This window comes from Schistocerca americana, chromosome 1 (genome assembly GCF_021461395.2).
Source record: "Schistocerca americana isolate TAMUIC-IGC-003095 chromosome 1, iqSchAmer2.1, whole genome shotgun sequence".
Classification (NCBI taxonomy): Eukaryota; Metazoa; Arthropoda; class Insecta; order Orthoptera; family Acrididae; genus Schistocerca; species Schistocerca americana.
Window position 1 is genome coordinate 626750581 of NC_060119.1, and position 10052 is coordinate 626760632.

The following is a 10052-nucleotide window of genomic DNA, read 5'->3' on the forward strand; positions in this document are numbered from 1 at the left end:
TTGGTTTCCACTGAGAGGAAGTATTACTACCATACTCACATTTTAGAAGTTTATTTCTAATCCTTTATTGAATACCAACACTGTAGAGCTCGTATCAATCCTCAAGGTGAGTAAGACTAGACATTCATAATTCTATCATTTCTGTGAGCCACAGAAGGGGATCTGCTATGCTTTCTGCTATAATTTGGCATTATATCAAAAACTATATCTTCTTCTTTGATAGTAAAGCTTTTTTACGATGTCTTATTCCAGGAGACATCAACTCCATTTCCCCAATGTGTGTAGCCTCATCTACCTACAGAGAAAAATCTTCATTTTCACTGACTTTATTACAATCGATTCACAGCTTATATACTCAAACAAATCGATCTGTATTCTGGAAATGTGATCTTCAAGAATGTTATCTTCTGTATCAAACTGGAAATGAGGGATAGCTTCAAAATTCATGGCGCAAAATATTATTATTTTTGGAAGAGATCTGAAGTTTTTAGAGCTTGTCACAAATAGTACAAAAATTTGAGTTAATTTTCACTAATATTTGTAATGTTCAGCTCTACAGACTCAGCAAATGCTTGGACATTAACAGCAGCTTTTTAATGACAATATGATTTTTGAATGAGGCCTGCAAATTTTCGACATTAATCATACCTCATTTTTTCATGGGTATTAAACATGCCAAGAAAATTAATTCCAAGAATAAACATATCGAAAAATAACAAATTTGCAAATACTAGTGGAGAAATGTAGTTCTTGATGACAGAAGTTCGAAAGCTAAATTATTTCATAGATAATGCAACAAATGACAAAATACAAAAGCCTTGAAAAATTATATTTTGTTATTGTTACAGTCGACTGATAGTTCTGCTTCTCTCAGAAATTTGATTAATTGAGTATTGTGTTTTAGTGAATTTTAATGAACTATGTTGGTATCAGTATCTATAAGTATAAAGTTTGATTATAGTTTCATTAATAATGTAGTTGCAGGAATAACTATGGGAGGGGAGGGCTCAAGTTTCCACCCTCTCTCCACATTAAGGACGACACTGTTGTAAACTGGAAACATGTAAGGTTTGTCTATAAAGTTCGGGTTGGTAATGCATATCACAAATGGCAAGAAACTTTATGTATATTCAGATGAAAATTTATAAATTAGCTGATTTAAGGTCCAATGTAATCTATGCCTCTCATCTGGACAATCTATTTATTTAGGAAATTTGGTGACACTGTGTTTGTGTGTGGTACGCTTACAAAATATAGAGTGAGAATTTCACCTGAAGATGTAATCAGGTCTCCAAATTGAATCCTTATTTTTCGATTAAGAGACATACCTTTATAAATAAAATTATATGATGGGTTGAAAGTTCTGAGAGAAGTAAGTATGTAAGTTCTTTTCATAATTAGGTTGAAATCATGCTGAAGAGGAACTAGTTATGTTGATATATTTGTTTCATCTATAGATATTCTATGTTGAGGTGGATACTGTTAAACTATGCTGATGTTGCAGTTAATTTTTAGGTAAATGTGAGTTAAAGTACTGATCCTGAAGTACTTTGGATTATTATGAGATGATATTGTGATCAAATGTTAGGCTTCTTCATGGATTACTGTAATGTCATAGGGCTCTCTGCGTATTATAAATAAGGATGTTGATGCTGTATTTAGTAAGATTATGAGTTATTGTCAACAGTGTAGAGTAGAATGTGATACTGAAGTAAAGGTATAATACACATTAAATATAAGGGACTGTATTCAGTGGAATGTGATACTGCAGTAAAGGTTAGAGAATAATACACATTAAATATAAGGGACTGTATTCATTGAGTCTTGTTTCATTTATCACAGAGACGTAAAAATACACTCCTGGAAATTGAAATAAGAACACCGTGAATTCATTGTCCCAGGAAGGGGAAACTTTATTGACACATTCCTGGGGTCAGATACATCACATGATCACACTGACAGAACCACAGGCACGTAGACACAGGCAACAGAGCATGCACAATGTCGGCACTAGTACAGTGTATATCCACCTTTCGCAGCGATGCAGGCTGCTATTCTCCCATGGAGACGATCGTAGAGATGCTGGATGTAGTCCTGTGGAACGGCTTGCCATGCCATTTCCACCTGGCGCCTCAGTTGGACCAGCATTCGTGCTGGACGTGCAGACCGCGTGAGACGACGCTTCATCCAGTCCCAAACATGCTCAATGGGGGACAGATCCGGAGATCTTGCTGGCCAGGGTAGTTGACTTACACCTTCTAGAGCACGTTGGGTGGCACGGGATACATGCGGACGTGCATTGTCCTGTTGGAACAGCAAGTTCCCTTGCCGGTCTAGGAATGGTAGAACGATGGGTTTGATGACGGTTTGGATGTACCGTGCACTATTCAGTGTCCCCTCGACGATCACCAGTGGTGTACGGCCAGTGTAGGAGATCGCTCCCTACACCATGATGCCGGGTGTTGGCCCTGTGTGCCTCGGTCGTATGCAGTCCTGATTGTGGCGCTCACCTGCACGGCGCCAAACACGCATACGACCATCATTGGCACCAAGGCAGAAGCGACTCTCATCGCTGAAGACGACACGTCTCCATTCGTCCCTCCATTCACGCCTGTCGCGATACCACTGGAGGCGGGCTGCACGATGTTGGGCCGTGAGCGGAAGACGGCCTAACGGTGTGCGGGACCGTAGCCCAGCTTCATGGAGACGGTTGCGAATGGTCCTCGCCGATACACCAGGAGCAACAGTGTCCCTAATTTGCTGGGAAGTGGCGGTGCAGTCCCCTACGGCACTGCGTAGGATCCTACGGTCTTGGCGTGCATCCGTGCGTCGCTGCAGTCCGGTCCCAGGTCGACGGGCACGTGCACCTTCCGCCGACCACTGGCGACAACATCGATGTACTGTGGAGACCTCACGCCCCACGTGTTGAGCAATTCGGCGGTACGTCCACCCGGCCTCCCGCATGCCCACTATACGCCCTCGCTCAAAGTCCGTCAACTGCACATACGGTTCACATCCACGCTGTCCCGGCATGCTACCAATGTTAAAGACTGCGATGGAGCTCCGTATGCCACGCAAACTGGCTGACACTGACGGCAGCGGTGCACAAATGCTGCGCAGCTGGCGCCATTCGACGGCCAACACCGCGGTTCCTGGTGTGTCCGCTGTGCCGTGCGTGTGATCATTGCTTGTACAGCCCTCTCGCAGTGTCCGGAGCAAGTATGGTGGGTCTGACACACCGGTGTCAATGTGTTCTTTTTTCCATTTCCAGGAGTGTAGTTTGTGAGAGCAACTGATATTACAGTCAGTGAAATAATGAAATGTCTTGTGGTATCCATGTAAGCATTACTTTTGTGATGAGAAACAGTTGCAATACAACATTTAAATTGACATCTAAATAAAAATGGTAAGTATATAGGATAATAATGGTGATTAAACGATGTTGCTACCTATAATTGGAAAACAGATGAAAACAGTGTGGAAACAACTGCTGATAGCAGAAATGTTAACTCTAATGGAAAATTAAGTAAAGGGATAAGAGACTTTGGCTGCTGTGAAATAAATTAAATGATGTCATTATACATCTGTTAATTAACGTTTTTATGGCTTGTTATGGCTCAAAACTGAAGAAGATTCTTGTTTTTAAAACATAAATAGCAGTTGTGAGGTCATGTACTTGAGTTTTTTGTAACTTGCTTTTATATTATGAATAATTTACACCTACCTGTCTTTCCTAGAACTAGTCTTACATACACATTTTGTTGAAATCATTTTATTACAAATCTCATTGCTGTGATAATTTGAGATTTGTCAGATTTAATATCATGATGATGACTGATGATATTCCATATGTTTGATGCTAATGGCTACTTCTATATTACTTTACCTGCATGTTTAGATGTAATAACTTTTACACATATTACAGATATCAATGACAATGTATTTCACATTTTCAATCTGTATGATTGTTTGTATCATAATTTGGCAGTAAACTAAGGTTAATCAATCTTGAAAATATGCTACATTTATATATGAATGTACAACTGTTATTAACTTTTACATTTAGATGTGTACCACAGTTCATTTTACTATGTGTGGATATAGTTTTCAAGCTTGCAATATTCAGAGACTGTATTTATCAGAAAAGCTATTGTAAAACCATTTTGCTGCTCTTGAAAGATTCATAATTTTGAATTTATGATTGATAATCATGTAATAAATGAAATATCTTAAAAGGACTATGATTTCTCTTCAGTATTTTAAGTGAAAGATCATGTAAATTTATTTTAGAAACATGAAAATATCTGTGTAACAGTATCTTGAAACCTTCATTTTACTGACTGATTAATGTATTTATATATTTAGATCTATCTATCCTAGCACAAGAGATGTTAGATCCCAGATTTTTTTTAATTTATGTGTTAAGAGATCCAGATTCAGTACTAATGTATGGTCTAATAAACTCTTAGATTGTTCAGTACACACTGAAAGAGGAAATGTCTCAGAACAGAAAGGGGGTCAAAAAGCAGATTGTGTTCTGATTCACAGTTATGGAATGAAAAGAGTCTGTCAGGAATGGAAACAAAATCAGGAAAGTACAACAAAATGAAGGTCTATAATTTTAAAAAATATAATTTGTTCATTATTCAATTATAGATAAATTTTGCTGAGAACACAGCCACTGATACGTTACTAGGTATGCTTTAACAACTGAAGACTCATGATTGTTCGATTTGGCCAATATCTACTATTTCACATAATTTATCCACTTCTTCTACTCAGTATTTTCAAATAAACAGGAACTGACTCATAATAAGTTATGTGCAGAATTGTGAGTGATAAGTATAATGTAGCTGCCAATGTAGTGTAATCTTGGAGAATACAATACACACAACTAATATAGCACACAGTACACATGCATATACCACTTTCATGAATTATCTTTGTGTTTAAGTTTTCCAACAATATTTTTCAATTTTGATTAAAGCTTTGCAATTTTCTTTCATTTACACTCATTATTCTATAAATGTCGATCAATAATAAGCATATGAAAAGCAATGTATTGTTAATGAGATATGACTCATGTTGTTCCAAAAGGAGACATCAGTTCCACAACAAACTAATTTAATGAAAGTATGAAAACATTAATTAATTTTGAATTTATGATTGATAATCACGTAATAAATGAAATAACTTAAAAGGACTATGATTTCTCTTCAGAAATTTTATCCTAAAATTATGCTTGAAGTTGCAATGTACTCGTCGCATTGTTGCGATCTCATCTGCATGGTTTTTGTGTATTGTGTTTGTCGCATCTTAACATAATTTCATTGAAAATATAATTTTAATCCTTCATTTCAGCAAGCTAAGCTGCCTTTGTATTGTTTCCATCCTTAAGCTGAGTATGCACACCTTGGCTTCAGGCAAAACCCCTCATTCACCACTTAGTCATCAGCCTACCTGCATTCCTCAATCAGTTTCTGAGCTGCTTCGAGCTGTGAAAACAGTCGCTACTGCCTCTTGCTCCATGAGCTTCTCATAATGAGCTGAGATGAATAGTTCTGGCGATTTTGTAGTATAGTCCAAAGTTTCTGTTAAGTTACATCATAACTAACTTTTATTATGTGAAAATATAGGTTGTGATAAATATAGAACTCTCTACATAAAGCATTAACCAGATGTAGATAAAGAGATTCCACTCGATCTTAGACTGATGACAGTAGCAAATAATTAAACAGAATTATGTCACTACTTACCAGTGCACATGTCTGGCACACAGACCTCAAGATCACAAAAAAGTGGATCAATCGTTATGTTAAACAAAATCTATACTGCCAATGTTTCTTATGTAAGTTATTTAAAAAAATCATGGTTTTATGTAAGTTTGCTTTCAAACTTGATATTTTTCTTTAGGGGTATGAGACATTATTATTTTTTCCTGGAAAACTATAGTCTCATTATTTGTTTAGAGTTTCTGCACACAGGACTCAGAAATGCAGAATTTAAAAAAAAATACCTTTTACGAACTTTCTAAAACACTCTAATTTTTATGTATTTCAATGAAACTTAGAGTAAAATATGGAAAATTTTATTTCCAAAAGAAAAAAAACCATTGATCTGGAAGATTGTAAATAGCAGTTATCCAAAGAGTATATATCCATATGCAATTTCGTTTTCATAGGCTAAAACAAGCGAAAAATGACAAATATTTGTATCTAAAAATCATCATGTCTACACCACAGCAGAACAAATTTTAATTGTTACTTCTAAGTACTGTTATCATAGCAATGGGAGGATTAATTTACTCAAGCTTAAAATTTGCAGAAGCAAATATTGTACTCAGTTGTGAATATGTCACAAGGAGAGTCCGCCTGGTACTTAGATAACAGGAAAGGTGGGAAATATAGGTCGGGGTTATGTATATGACGTTCAGTGTATATGTGGCTGGACGAATGAAGCAGAGAGAGTAATATACACTGCTGAGACAAAACACACTGTCCATCACGAAACTGGAAGCCATATAGGGGCGTTGTGGTCAAATTACATGGTAAGGAAAGTATAGAAACACGGATAGACGAAGGGGGTCGCGTTCTAGCGACGATACGAACTGCAAATGAGAAAATTCACTGACATAAGCGACATGTACAAAATGCAGAGTCTCATGGCTCAACACCTCAAACGACTATCTGGGTACAGGTGAGGGTGATAGACTTCGTGTGTTACTATCATGAACATCATGAATCTGAGTGAAGAATGTTCAAACCACGAGTGAACAAAAGGGTTTTGGACGTTCACGTCTCATCACAGAACGTGGAGGCTGGAAGCTTTGTTGCGCTTTGAAGTGGGACAACAGGCGATCTGTGAACGATATGACAACAGAGCACATTAATTATGTAGACACAAGTATTTCAAACCACACCATTCAAGGAAAGTTCATGAACACGAGTCTTCACAGCAGACAATCCCTATACGTTCCCTTGTTGAGCCAACGGCATCGTCAATTACGACTACAGTGGGCATGGAGTCACTGAGATTTAATCGTGGATCAGTGAAAATGTGTGGCCGAATGAATAACATGTCTTGTTACATCAGGCTGTGTCCAAATAGGCTATCATCCAGGTGAACGATTTCTGGAAAGAGGCACCCCGCAATGCTATGGGACAGTATTTTTCTATGGAGCTTCCATAGGATCTCTGGTAGTAATCGAAAACTTCATGACAGCTGTGGAATACGTGAACAGTATTGTGGACCATTTCATACTTTATGCCTTCCCCAACAGTGATTCCGTCTTACAGCAGGATAACTGTTCGAATCACAAGGCCAGAATACGGCTACAGAGCTTTGAGGAACATTTATCCACTCACACTGGTATCTTGGATACCACATTCACCTGATCTGAACCCAATGGAAGACGTCAGGGGCGCTATCAGGTGCTGGTTCCTTGCTCACGCATCACCTGCCCGTTATTTATAGGAATTCCTTGACCTGTATGTAGAAATTTGGTAATCCATACTTCCCGAGAGCTACCAAGGACTTGACGAATCCATATCAAGCGTTCCAAAGGTGGACTAGAACAATACTAAGCAGGCGGATATAATGCTTTGGCTCTTAGAACCATTGGGAAGTACATACAGCCGGTAACTTCATTGTGGGGCAAATAACTACACGTGATATTTTTTATTGACATGGTATAACTGCCGTCGTTTGAGCAGAAGCACTATGTGAGAGAATGGTATATAATCCTAAATTCCGCTCTGGAAGGTTGTCTGAAGATTAGGTTTCATGTATACTTCAAGAGGGACAAAAATAGTACATCCTTTTGGATGCTAATTCACTCAAGATTTGTTGTTGCAACAGTGCATACGGTGTACTCGAAATTTACAGATCAATAGCAGAAACGCTTCTGATGTACCAGGTATCGACCCATGCAGAAACTCCTATGTTAGTATGTGGTATAGCCTCCATGGCCAACAGTGTTGGCGCTGACATCAAGTCGATCGTACAGAAAGCGAATATTTTCCTGGGACACCTGTTCCCGTTACCTCCTACACATGCTCGGTTAGAGACAAGTCTGGAGATTGTGCTGGCCAGGAAAGTTGCTGCACGTTGAGTTTCATGGGCGGTGTGTGGGCGAGCATTATCCTTTCGGAACAATACATCACTTTCCTGTTGCAAGAACAGCGAAGGAAAGGCTCTAACAGAATTCTGCACATAATGAGCGCTGGTCAGCTTCCCTTCCAGAAACACCATAGGTGAACGAGAGTTGCAGCTTTTTGCACCACAGGCTTAAGGCGTGGGATGCGGAAAGTTTATCTTGAACGAATGTACTCTAGGAAAGAGTGCTCAGCAGCTCTACATCGTACGGGCAAACGACTATCATTTGCGTGCCGAAGAATTTTCTTTCATCACTGGAGACCACAGCGCGCCATTCTATCTTCTGAGTGTTCCTCTGATGACACCAGCTGGCGGTGGGCACATCGATGTTGTGGCTTGAGGGGGGAATATGGGCCAGAGGTGTGCACGCCCAAATCCCAATGCTAATAATCGGTTCGCAACAGTTCATGTTCACATGTCTGGGTTCACAAGCCTTCTGACTTGTGCTATATTAGCCGCACAACCTACCACTGGTGCTCCTACAATATGACGATCCTGCCGGACGTCTGTGGTGTCTGGACTTCCAGAACCTCTTCTACAGATGTGAGAATGTTTACATGATCACTGAAAACAGCATCGTTGCACAACCGACGCAGCACGTTCAGTTTGTGTAACAAATCTCCGAAAGGACCATCCCATCACTCGGAAGCCCAAAGTTTGAACACTTTCAAACTCGCTCAGTTGGCTGTGGGAAGCTCAAGTGTGTCTCCGCGGCATGGCTGCCTGCTTGAACCACAATGAGCCTTCGGGTTGTGAGCAGTGCCTATCACTAGGCGCTGAGTATATACTGGTGGCGCTCTGCTAGCTATGCCACTATGCTATCTGTTGGCGAACGACGTTGAAACCATTGTCAGTACATCTACTATCCCTCAAGTGGCATACTTTGTTATCGAATCAAAATCGACGTCTTCTTTCCAGGTGCGCTAATTTTCTTTTTCCGCCAGTGTATATAGCAAGTCGGTGGAGAGTGGTTTAGCTCCTCTAAACTCCACGATGTAATTCTGTTGTAATGGCAGGCTAAACAGGTACAATAACCCCATCCTTCCCCCATCCCCATTCCCCCCTCCCCCACCCTTCTCTTGGCCCAAGGACCCCATTTATTTTGCAATCCAAAGATGGCTGAGACTTAAATGAGTTGATTTGGGAAACTAACATCTATCCTTTGCCAGCCCTTCGGTGGATTCATTGCCGTACTTACTTGGTAACTTTCATCTCTGTTGACGAGATTTTCATGATGTTTGGAGTGCCCGTGGGATCCCCACTGGTTTCAGGGATTGCAAACATCTGCGTGGAACACTTTGATGAGGTGGCTCTTCAAATCGCTGTCCAGAAATCCATGTTCTTCTTCCGCTGTATCGACGAAACTTTTGGGATATGGTAACATGGCAAACAAGCACTGGACGAGTTTCTCGACCACCTTAAGAGCATTCATCATAACATTGCTTTCACTATGGAAATAGAGGGCAATGATTTTCTCCCTTTCCTACACACATTGGTAAGGAAGAAGTCAGATGGTACGGTAGGACATTCAGTATACAGGGAGAGGGCCCATACAGACCTACACCTGCATGCTTCGAGCTGCCACCATCCAGCGCAATGGCAGACAGTGTTGAACCACCCTGGACGCACGTCATCTACGATCAAGAAAGCCTCCCGGACGAAATACATCACACGGAGGAACTAATCCACAAAAATAGATACAGTGAAGCGCAGAATAGTAGGGCATTCAAGAAGACAGATGATGCTGACAACCAGGAAGAAGAAGAGGAAGACAAGAGACTCGCTTTCCTTCTGTACTGGGACCGCTCTCAGCTGCGAGAGTATTCGAAAAATCCAACATAGAAACCCGTCTTTCAACCATCGGCGAAGACGAAAGAATGCCTAGGCTCTGCGCAAGA